The sequence below is a fragment of the Anthonomus grandis genome, chromosome 3 (assembly GCF_022605725.1).
Source record: "Anthonomus grandis grandis chromosome 3, icAntGran1.3, whole genome shotgun sequence".
Classification (NCBI taxonomy): Eukaryota; Metazoa; Arthropoda; class Insecta; order Coleoptera; family Curculionidae; genus Anthonomus; species Anthonomus grandis.
In genome coordinates this window covers 24,836,722-24,848,219 of record NC_065548.1, presented here as the reverse complement: position 1 = coordinate 24,848,219, position 11,498 = coordinate 24,836,722, and the positions used below count along the sequence as shown (strand labels likewise).

At 32.7% G+C, this 11,498-nt stretch overlaps 1 long non-coding RNA gene across 2 annotated transcripts; it reads left to right on the top strand.

Moving 5' to 3' along the window:
• Nucleotides 1-951: 951 nt before the first annotated feature.
• Nucleotides 952-7,278, top strand: LOC126733690 (uncharacterized). 2 transcript variants are annotated; one of them, XR_007659816.1, is made up of 4 exons: nucleotides 952-1,084; nucleotides 6,277-6,373; nucleotides 6,917-7,099; nucleotides 7,160-7,278. It is a non-coding gene; the product is annotated as an uncharacterized LOC126733690 (long non-coding RNA). The 2 variants fall into 2 exon arrangements; XR_007659815.1 differs by having other exon boundaries at nucleotides 6,917-7,273.
• The last annotated feature ends 4,220 nt before the right edge of the window (nucleotides 7,279-11,498 follow it).

Below are 11,498 nucleotides of genomic sequence, written 5' to 3'. Positions count from 1 at the left end.
CCTTCTCCATGTTCAAGGCATTATAACTACTGCGCGTTATGTTGATGATGTCCCCCAAACCACTTTACTGCCTTATCTAGAAGGTCGTCCACTTTTTGTTCATTGGATTTAAGTCCCAATAAACGTGTGGGATATGATGAGAAGTTGACCATTTTGCACCATCCTACAAAGACTCTGGCACAGTTAATCCACAAAGTTTAAGTTGCTTAATATAATATCCTACAAGCAGACGTCGACCATCTCATTTTCTCTATGCCTAGATGTATATATAAGTGTGTTCAGCTGGGGGGTCTCCAATCAAATTATTTTTTTTTTCTTATTACTTGTTAATACAATTACTCGCGTATATTATTGTTTTATTCTTGATAGACTTTCTCAGTACTAAAAAAGTAGATAGAAGAAATTATTATTTCTGGATGCAACACTTCTTATGTCAGTAAGTATAATTATCTTCTCCCCATGTGTAGTAGACTCTAGTGATTTAAGAGATACAGTGACCGCCTAAAGTTCCGCATAAATTCGATAAAAATTAGAGACATGGTTTTTTGAGAAAATTCTCGGACCCGTCGATTTTTGTTTTAAGTTGCGCATTATTTCACATAAATTTTTGTATACGGGGTGAAATAAAAAAAAGATATGACGTCATCGGTCATTTTTTTAAATGGAATGCTATATTTGTTATTCCATTTATGAAATATAGGCGAAATTCCAAGCAAGTTTTGTATAATACACCTTATATCAAAACTCAATTGTTTCCGAAATATTTACATTTAAATAACAAGACAACAAATAAGTACGTCTATTTACAAATCAAGATAAAATCGAGGATAAAAATAATGGTATAAACACTGCCAATTGTTTCTATTTCCATGGTTACACATGTAAAGAATCTCCTTTTTTGAATGTCACTGTCAGCTCGAAAATTAATAGTTTTTTAACAGATTAAATTATGGCTAATTTAACGGAAACTCAACGAATTGAAATTTTAATGATGCTAGGGTACGGGGATCGAGTGCGCACGCAAAAAGAAGTAGTGAACTGTGTAATGCCAAATACCCAAACTATCCTATTTCTCAGTCAACAGGTTAGTAGAATAGAGCACAAATTCATAACTTCAGGTCATGTTAGGGATTTACCAAGATCAGGTCGTCCAAAAATTTCTGAGGAAACAAAATTAAACGTTCTGCTGTCCGTCGAAGAAAATCCAAAAAAAACTTCACAAATTTCAGTTGATAATAATATAGCCGGAACGTCAGTAAGACGCATCTTAAAAGCAAATGAATACGACCCTTATAAAATTAGACTAATACACGAACTAAATGAGGATGATCCTAATAAAAAAAAAACAATTTTACGAGCAAATGATGAACATTTGCAATAATAACCGTCAGTTTGTGTTACGAGTTTTGTTTTCGGATGAAGCAACTTTTTGTTTAAAAGGTGTCGTAAATCGGCAAAATTGTCGGTACTGGTCAGTGTCAAATCCACACTGGGCAACCGAGGCTCATACACAGATCGTAAATCTATTAATGTTTGGAGAACTTAACAGGACAACGCTATTTGAATTTTCTTCAAGAAGATCTTATCTTTGCTTTGGCTGCCCTATACTCAGACGAACAAGACCCTGCTGTCCCGACAGATAATTTGTGGTTTAGGCAAGACGGCGCACCGCCACATTTCTTTCGAGATGTCCGTAGTTACTTGGATACAGTGTTCCCAGGAAGATGGATAGGACGAAGAGCGTCAATAGAGTGGCCGGCCAGGTCACCAGACCTAAATCCCTGCGACTATTTTCTATGGGGGTGCGTGAAAAGTAAAGTTTATATTGAGAAGCCAAACAACGTAGAAGATTTGAAAAATAGAATTAGATATGAAATTAGACGTATATAACCCGAAATAATTGATAGTGTTTTACATGAGTTTGTAAACCGTCTTGCTTTCTGCCAATAAGTAAATGGGGATTAGTTTGAACACTTGATATATTAATAAGAGTTTTCACAGTTTATAACATTTTATCCTCCATTTTATCTTAATTTGTAAATAGACGTACTTACTTGCTTTCTTGCTGGTTAAATGTAAATATTTTTGAAACAGTTGAGTTTTGAGATAAGGTGTGTTATACAAAACTTGCTTGGATATTCGCTTATATTTCATAAATGCATTAAAAAATATAGCATTCCATTTAAAAAAATTACCGATGACGTCATATCTATTCTTTATTCCACTTTGTAAACAAAAATTTATGTGAAATAATGCGCAACTTAAAATAAAATTCGACGAGTCCGAGAGTTTTCTCAAAAAATCATGTCTCTAATTTTTATCGAATTTATGCGGAACTTTAGGCGGTCACTGTATATTAAAACTCTGTTGTTTTTTTTAATCAGATACAGATAAGAATGTATTGTGTTCATGTTCAAATAGGTATTAAAAATAGTCACCTGTTGATAAACATATAATTAAGAAAGATCAGCTACAAGTCTTTACTGTTTATTAGGGTTATCAGATTTAGCATTCGATATTTATATACAAGAGTGCTTTAACACAAAAATATTTTTACTAGGGTTCTTTAATATTTACAACTTACTGAAGTTGCTGATAAGCCTTAAATAAAAATGTTAATGAGTCTCATATTTGACTTAATTAAAGGCCATACTCAAATTTAAAATTGCCGCAGTGATAAAGCGCTATACAGAAAATCATTCTGAAAACTAAAAAAAACAAGTCTAGTTTTTTAATATAACCTGATTTCTTAAGTCAAAGTACTTTAAAGTACACAAAAGATGTTATGTACTAAACGATTTTTCCATAACATCATAAATTCACATATACAATTACGGTCCTATTACAAAAAAACAATATTAAGAAGCAAACAATTGAATAGAAATAAATACACAGATAACTTAAGCCTACTAACGCAACCCAGACGTACAGCATTGAGAAGAAAAAAAGAAAGTTATCATCTGTTATAAAAAATTAGCCTTAATTTTTAAAAGAGTAATGATCAAAACCATCCACTAGCAAATAATTTGCATTGAGAAATTTTACCGCACGCTAGGCAAAGTAGTTTTTAAATTTTGTTATGTCATGAAAGGGTATAACAAAGTTATCCACGTATTTAAGGTAAAGGTTATGTCAAGTGTCCCTTGTATTTAAGTATTCTGTAAGATAAGATGATGAATTGTTTTTAACAATCCCATATGCAAACATAGCAAAGTGGAGGTTAACACGAAAGCTGTATTTTAAGTATTTATTATTGATATATATTGGAGAGATGTAGTCAAACCGACCTCCAAATGCAATACACATACACATATTTTGAGCTTATTGTACTTTAGCTTTATTCTACTCTTCTATGAAATAGCTGTAGTAAACCAAGTTATAGTAGTCTAGCTGTAGCAGGATTAAGGACTTCACCAAAAATTAATTAATATACCCATGTTAAGAGTATGTAAAAGATAAAGGCTCTTTAATTTTAAGTAAACAAAGCACTGCTTCTTTAAAACATATTTCCTAAAATTCATTGCAACATCCATGACAAGGCTTAGATTTCTATCATATTTACCAGAAGAGATAATTACTTATTTTATATGAATGACTATAAAATTAAACTAAATGAACTGAGCCCTGACAAACTCGGGTCAAATAATCGGATGTACACGTTTTTTGGCGCTAAGCAACAAATCATACCCCAAAGACTAGTCAGAGATATTGTAGAGAATAATATTAACACTAGCAAATCCCGTGCAAAAATCTTTAGGATAAATTGCTACTAGAAATTAAGTGCCTGGTACAGTCATCTTCAATCTTAGAGCCTTATGTACAAAATTCGCATCCCTTGCTTCGCGTAAAAAATTGATGTGTTTTTCTTCTTTGGTCATCTTAATTCTTACTTTTTCAAAGCCTCTGAATAGGTTGCTGGTTCCGGGTCCGCACCGGTTGTCCAAATTGTTTTTGAAAGTGGTAGACAATGGTAATGTAGAAACAGGTAGTCGGACTGACCCGGAAGAAAAAGTATTAAGTCGAGGACTAAATTGCAGTATCCACCAAACCCCAGCTTCTGATGTAATTTCTTCAATTAAGTCCATTCAGCTACCCCGCGCGGTCGCTGACGAACTAAGTTATGAGGTTAGAAGCACTCTGGACAGCTGAACAGGTAGAAAATTAATAAAAATATTGACAGAGAGGAAGAGAGAGAGCGCTGAAAGATCTGAGGAAGGCAAAACCATTAAAATTCTACCAGCGGATAAGGGTACTGCGACAGTTAATGGACGTAAATACCTACGAAACCAAAATCGAAGAGGTTCTACAGAAAGGAAAATGCAGGTTGTTATCAAAAGATCCAACGGCGACCATTAAAGGAAGAGTGTACAGAACACTATAGAACTCTTCCTTTTTCTTAACGGACGCCGTACGTACAACACTTACTCCACATGACAGAAGCCTCCACATCTTTATGGACTACCGAAGGTTCACAAGGAATTGATGCCACTGCGACCCATTACTACCTCAAGGGATTCAGCAACATCAGAACTATCTAGGTTTTTTTTAGAAATAATCAAACCACTCCAAGGGAATTCTGATTCATACGTTAAGAACTCCAGTCATTTTGTGGATCTACTGCGACCTATCAACATCGGACCAGAGGATAGAATGGTTAGATTTGACTTGGAAAGTCTTTACATCAACGTCCCGATTGTAGGTTAACTGAGGATTATCCAGGATAAACTGAGCAATGACACGTCACTTCCGCTCGGAGGAGTGATGGAACTTTTGGAGGTATGCCTACGTAATTCCTATTTTTAAGTGAAATATTACGCTCAGGATGAGGGTCTGCCTATGGGATCATCGCTGTCTCCGGTGATAGCCAACATATATATGGAATGGTTTGAAGAACAGGCAATCAGAACCTCACGACAAAAGTCAAAGATGTGGCTGCGATACGCTGATGATATATTTATCATCTGGGATAAAAAGAAAGACACACTTCAGGGCTTCTTACACCACCTGAACAATATGGTGCCAAGTATCAAATTCACCATGGAGACGGAGAAAAATATTTAACGCTGCCATTTTTAGATGTTCTTTTCAGGAATATAAATGGCATTATAAGAACGTCTATATATCAAAAAGCCATACATACTGGACAATACCTACACTTTGATTTCAATCACTCTGGTTCGACTAAATTTGGAATCATCAGGTCTCTGTACAATCGAGCTGTAACTATCAGCAATAACGACGCAGACTTCAAGGCAGAAGAGAAAATCCGACGAATTGCTAAGAAGTTTAATCTAAAAACCGCCTTTAGATCTGGCAATACAATAAGAAGTACTGTTTTCAAAACAAAGCTAGAATCTACAGCAGACACCAAAAACTGCATCTACCGGATCCCTTGTAAGTGTGGGAACTCATATGTTGGCGAAACCAAAAGACCTTTGGCAGTTAGGACCAAGGAACATCGCAAATGGACGACCACTGGAGAAGTAGCCAGATCATCATCAGAATTCACCCTTCATTGATCCCATCAATCATATATAAGCCTGCAGAATAGGAAACTGCTTTAGTTTCACTTGATAACGATCGGAGATACTTACCGACTGAAACGTCGTGTTGTACGAAAACAAAAAAAATGTCAGTCCGACTACCTGTTTCCTAGTATTGATAGATCTGAGATAGTAAGTCAGCAGTAAAAAGGGTAAAAAGTATGGGACCAAGAATGGACTCCTGATGCATTCCATGTTAAAGATATTAAATGTCAGATCTAGTCTCATCAAGATCCAAAACCTGCCTTGTATGATGCTGTTGCTGTACAATGACAAGCTCTGAATCCAGACTAAATATCTCAAATTATGTGTTGAGAGCAAACTAAATTGTTTATCAGTCGTTCAAGCATTTTCCCAAAAATCGTCAAGAGGCTAATTGGTAGTAATTTATTCAGACTGCTAATATGTATAGGCTTCGGAAGTGGCTTTGCTAAAGCCATTTTCTACATGATAGGATATTCACTATTCTATAATTATTTATTAAAAATAGTCCTTATCTCAAAAGTCGAAAATCAATGCTGAGCAGAAGCATATCATAACTAATCTCATCAATACCCATTGTCATTTAATTTATGAAAATAATTTATAAATATTATGTTCTGTAACGAATGATAATTTGAGGGTGTTATTTAATGAAGAAAATATAGAGTTGGATGAATAATATTTTACCAGTTTCGGATCCCCTATCACCTATGCTGGCAAAAAAATTGCTAATTCTTTTGACGTCTTTTAGGTTTTTCAAATGAAGCCCTGGCATGAACATTCCAACTATTAAGCTTTGACCAGATCCTTTTAGAATTATTTTTAACCTTATTCGATTAACAATTTAGGTAAGCCTTTTTTCTTTTTATAAGGCAGCTAATAAGTTATGCTTAAAATTTAAATAGTAACTTCTATCAGATATAGCAAGTGAGCGCGTCTATCTCTTATATGCTTTTTTCTTATGTTTTATGTTTTCTTTGATTATATCAGTTTTATATGGCTTAGGTCGTATTCTGAGCTTTATAGTATTTAAATAGGTAAAAGTTTAGGCCAAAATTAGTTTAACTCATAAAAGCATTAAACAGATTTTTTTCAAAATTTCTAATATTTTAAAAAGTTATGAGTTAAGGTTTATGGACATATAGGCTTAAATTTAAGAAAGAATAAACAAGCCTATGCTCTGTTACATCGTACATCTCCACTGTTCCCGACTTAATGACCTGCATACCTCGATCCGCACAGATAACATTATTCAGACTTTTAGGAAATTTACATTCTCGATTGTTTCATTAATCACCTGGACTAAGTTGTGGCTTTCTAAGATTGAGTTAAAAAATAATTTTTTACGATTTGTCTGTAATAGTAAATTTATATTATTATCTCTTGTTCAGATAATATAGTCATAAATGTGGCCCAATGTGAAAAGCAACGTGTCAACGTCCCCTAGCTGTCAATAACTGCCTGAAGGAGGCCTGTATAGAATACTCAACAAACAGTGCAGCTGCTTCATCATAACAAGAGATTAGCAATATAGACACACAGTTCATCGCCACAATCTTTACAAAATACATTAGGTACTGCAAGTATGTAGGTTTTCTTTAACCTTAATCTAAGGCATTTTTTAATTTTTTTAGTTGTACTTTAGTTCCTGCAATTATACATCAAAATAATTACATATTAAACGATCTCTAGTCTTTTTGACTTACTTAGTTACTTTTTGACTTACTAACTACTACTTTTGATTAGTTGTTTTCAGTAATTCATAGAGCGATATGAATCATTATAGAATTATATTTTTGTTAAGCAATAAATATCCTATAATTATTAGATTTAACATTTATTTTAATTTTTGAACACTATCATTAACAATAATCACTACAGACCGTAGTTATGATCGTGGTGTACGTTTAGAGCATTAAGTAGTTACTAAATTAAGTTGATAAAATGCCTAGTTATTTCTTGTTTACTTACATTATTATTTACCAAATGCACATATAAAATAAGGTAAGTTAAAGGCCATTTAGATCCAGAAATCGTAAGAATTAATATCAAAAGAATAGACATAATAAAAAATCCCAATAAATGTGTGGTATATGACGAGAAGTTGACCATTTTGCACCATCCACCAGAATTCTTCATTTCAAAATGATTCAAGTAAAGTACTTATTTTTTAGTAACCTTAAACTCTGATAGAGCTATTTCTTTTATTTTTATAGGAATATCATTAAAGAATCTATTTGCCTAGTATCCCGTATTACCTTGATAGAAAGCTGTACTCTGTAAATCTTGAAACAACACTTTATTCTGCTTCACGGAAATTTTAATTTCCCGAATATACTGTGAAAGAAATGTTAAAGTTTTGACATCAGTTGCCTGTCGAAAGGCATATCACAAAAGAAAATCAGCCAAACTATTAAACTACATGTCTTTGCAAAGAAAATATTCAATCAGCAAATATCCCTCCCCAAATAATATTGTGAATTATATGCAGAGTGCCACAATATGTATTTTATATTATGTAATACAAACTCTTTAGTTAAGATGCATCTTGAAAACCTTTGAAATATTAAAACTCTTATGGTTGAGACAATAAAAGATTTTGCTTAGATTTAGCAAAAATAGTTCTAGGAAACTGCTATTTATAGAATAATTCTAGAACTAAAAAGAATAAGTTTTATTTTTCTGTCATTGTACTAGTTAAAAAATTTACAGTTTACACCAGTTTACACTTGATAACGGTTGGAGATACTTACCAACCGAAACGTCGTGTTACATTAAATAAATAAGATAATGCAAGTTCGACAAGATGTTTTCACTGTACCATTGTCTACCACCTTTCAAAAACACATTGTACTAGTTGCCAAGATAAATTGAATATAACTTTACAATTATCAATTTTGATACATTTAAAATAATTTGACTTTATGTCAATCGTTTTATTATTTTTTTTATTTGTTAATATAATGTTAATAATATAATATTGAATTTATTCTGATTTCAACTCATTTATTTTAAAATTCAATAGATGTGTGTAAAATTCAATAGTGCCGCCAAAAAACTTGTCATGACCTTACAAGAAAATGTTCTTCACCTTTTATACTTCTTTTAGTATACATACATAAGACTTATTAGACATTCTTTTTCTTAGCACCCAATCTTTAAAACTTATATTTAGTTTCTTCTTATCAACAACAGTCTTGGATACACTAGATAGCTTTAAACAAGAGATTATTTTATCACTTAGATTTTGACTTAAATTTTAGCGTTAATATTCAATAAGGATATTACTTCTCGGTATAATACTTTATCGCTAACAATAAAAAATAAACAAAAAAACTAGATAAAAGTATACAAAATTTGATTAAGGATTGTACTCTAAACTTAAATGAGGCATAAAATTCAAAGTGCAACTAATCCCAATTGAAAACACAAAAAAACTTGGCCTGTAATAGAAAAGATCCAAAGATAAAATAATGAAAGAAGCAAGGTAGAAAATAACGGAAATTGCCTCCGAAACGTACGGCCCAATCGAGTTGAGATCAATCGAAGGGACTTTTGGATGCTGTACGGTTCTATCAACGCTATCTCGGGATAAGCTTTTTTTGAGACAATTGTATTCGATAAACTCTACTTATATAGGATTTGTTCGTTGATACTTTTCCTTGGCCTTTCGTATTTACAGTAAGCTGTTGAATCAGAAAAATGTAATATTATTTTTGGTTTTAAAGGAGACTGTTCATAAACATAAAAATATAAATTCTAAAATAAATATATAGTTATTATATTAGTAATAGTAATATTTACAGTGAGTATTCATTTCAATTAAATAGGCGAAGGTATTACAAAGAGACCATAAAAATTTAATTTCGGGCCTCGATTAATAGTGAGTACAAATCTATAGGAATATTGATTGATTTGACACGTAGTTTTGTCACTGTCGAACAAATAATCATCATCATCATTATCATAATGCAGCTCCGTTCACGTCCATTGCTTCACATATGTCTCCTTCAAACGTGCTTACTTCTCTTTGTCTCTATCCAATTTATCAGTATCCTCTGCACGTCAGCCGTTCATCAAGTGAGAGATCTACCTCGGTTCCTCTTGTCAGCTCTTGGTCTCCATTTCAACAGTTTTCTGGTCCATCGCGCGTTTTTCATTTTAGCAATGGGGCCAGTCATTTCCATGTTCATGTAGTGACTTACGTCTTATCATCTACACCAGTTGGCACATCTCTTCTTTTCTCATTTGATCTCTCAGGGTCAGGCCAAGCATCAATTCGCAAATTGCTCAATTCGCCTTTTATATAATTTAATCTTTTATTTAATCTTTTATCTCTACGCCGTAGGTCAAAACAGGTAATACGCATCGGTTAAATGCTTTTCGTTTTAAGCGAATTATAATATTTCTCTTAAGGATATCCTTCATATTTCCATACGATTCCATCCTATAAGCAGTCTCAATCGAAAACTATAATTTATTAAAGTTACAGTTTAAAAACTAGAAATAGTGGGTGAAAATAAATGGCGATGTCAGAGAAAAAGCAGAAATCGATGTTAGTCTTCTCAAACTACCGTTTTGGGAGTTTTTGGAAGATTTTTATCTTTATGTTTGTTTTATATACAAAAATCTGATCTATTCTTCTCAAATTTATTTTGTGAAGTTATAGATGTGACCGAAGTCTAGACAGAACTGGATTGTCGAAGGGTGGAGGTATATTGTTAGCTAGTTAAACCCGAGTTTAAAATGTTACCTCTGAATTATCTGATTTGCTTCAAATTGTAAATTCTATCGGGGTTGTAGGTGCGCAATTGTCCTTTGACCATTTAACGTGCTTTGTATTTATTGTCTATATACCTCCTGCTAGTAGCAAATGGGTTTATGATATGGTGTACGATTACTTTGAAACAATGCAATATTTTTGTGACAAAAAAATAATTATAATGGGTGATTTTAATATCCCTAATTTTCTTAGTCACCAGGATGACTCTATTGTGAGATTAACTTTGGCTTTTATGAATATAATGGAATTCGTACAATGTAACGACGTCCTTAACGTCAATGGAAGAATTCTGGATTTGGTAATAACAAATTTGTCTGAGTGTGAAGTTCATTTGAGTAGTTTTTCTTTTGTTGAATGTGATTTTTATCATCCTTCATTAATTATGAATTTTAAGGTTAAATTACCTCAGACTAATCATTTTCCCCACAATTTACTGGTACAGAATTGTTTCAATTTTAGACGTGCTAATTATCCCATGTTATATAGCCTAATTGAAGCTGCTAACTGGCAGGAATTGTTTGCCTCTTTAGATCCTAATGTATTTTGCGACAGCTTTTACAGTACACTTAATAAAATATTTTATAGTTCCGCTTAAAATCGTTAAAAAAATATAAATTTCCAGTCTGGGTTAATTTTGATATCATAAAAAATATCAAACTAATGAATTTAATTCAAAAAAGACTCAAGAAATACAAAACTCATTATTATGAAAATTAGTTTAAAATAGTTCGAAGCAATATTAAAGAACAAATTAGGATTGCTTTTTTAGAATTTTCTCGAACAGCCGAAAATCGAATTAATGTAGACTCCTCCGATTTTTGGATTAATTTTTGAACTATGTGCAGAATAAGAAAGGAATTTCACGTATTCCCGGAGTAATGCTGTTTCAGGATCGTACAATAACAGATCCACAGCAAATTGTGGACTCATTTGGAACTTTCTTTCAAAGCGTATATATTGAGTCGGATCCATCTAGTATTATTATTGGTATTGAATTAAGCCAGACTATTAACAACTCTCTAAATTGCTCTCATAATTTTTTGGAAGATGAAATTGTCAGCGCCTCTAATAAACTAAAAAGTAAGTTGATCTCCGGTACCGATGGAGTACCAAGTCTTGTCGTTAAAGATTGTATTCGCGTTTTGTCAAAACCTATTGCCCACATATTTAATCTTATCTTGTCTTCAACA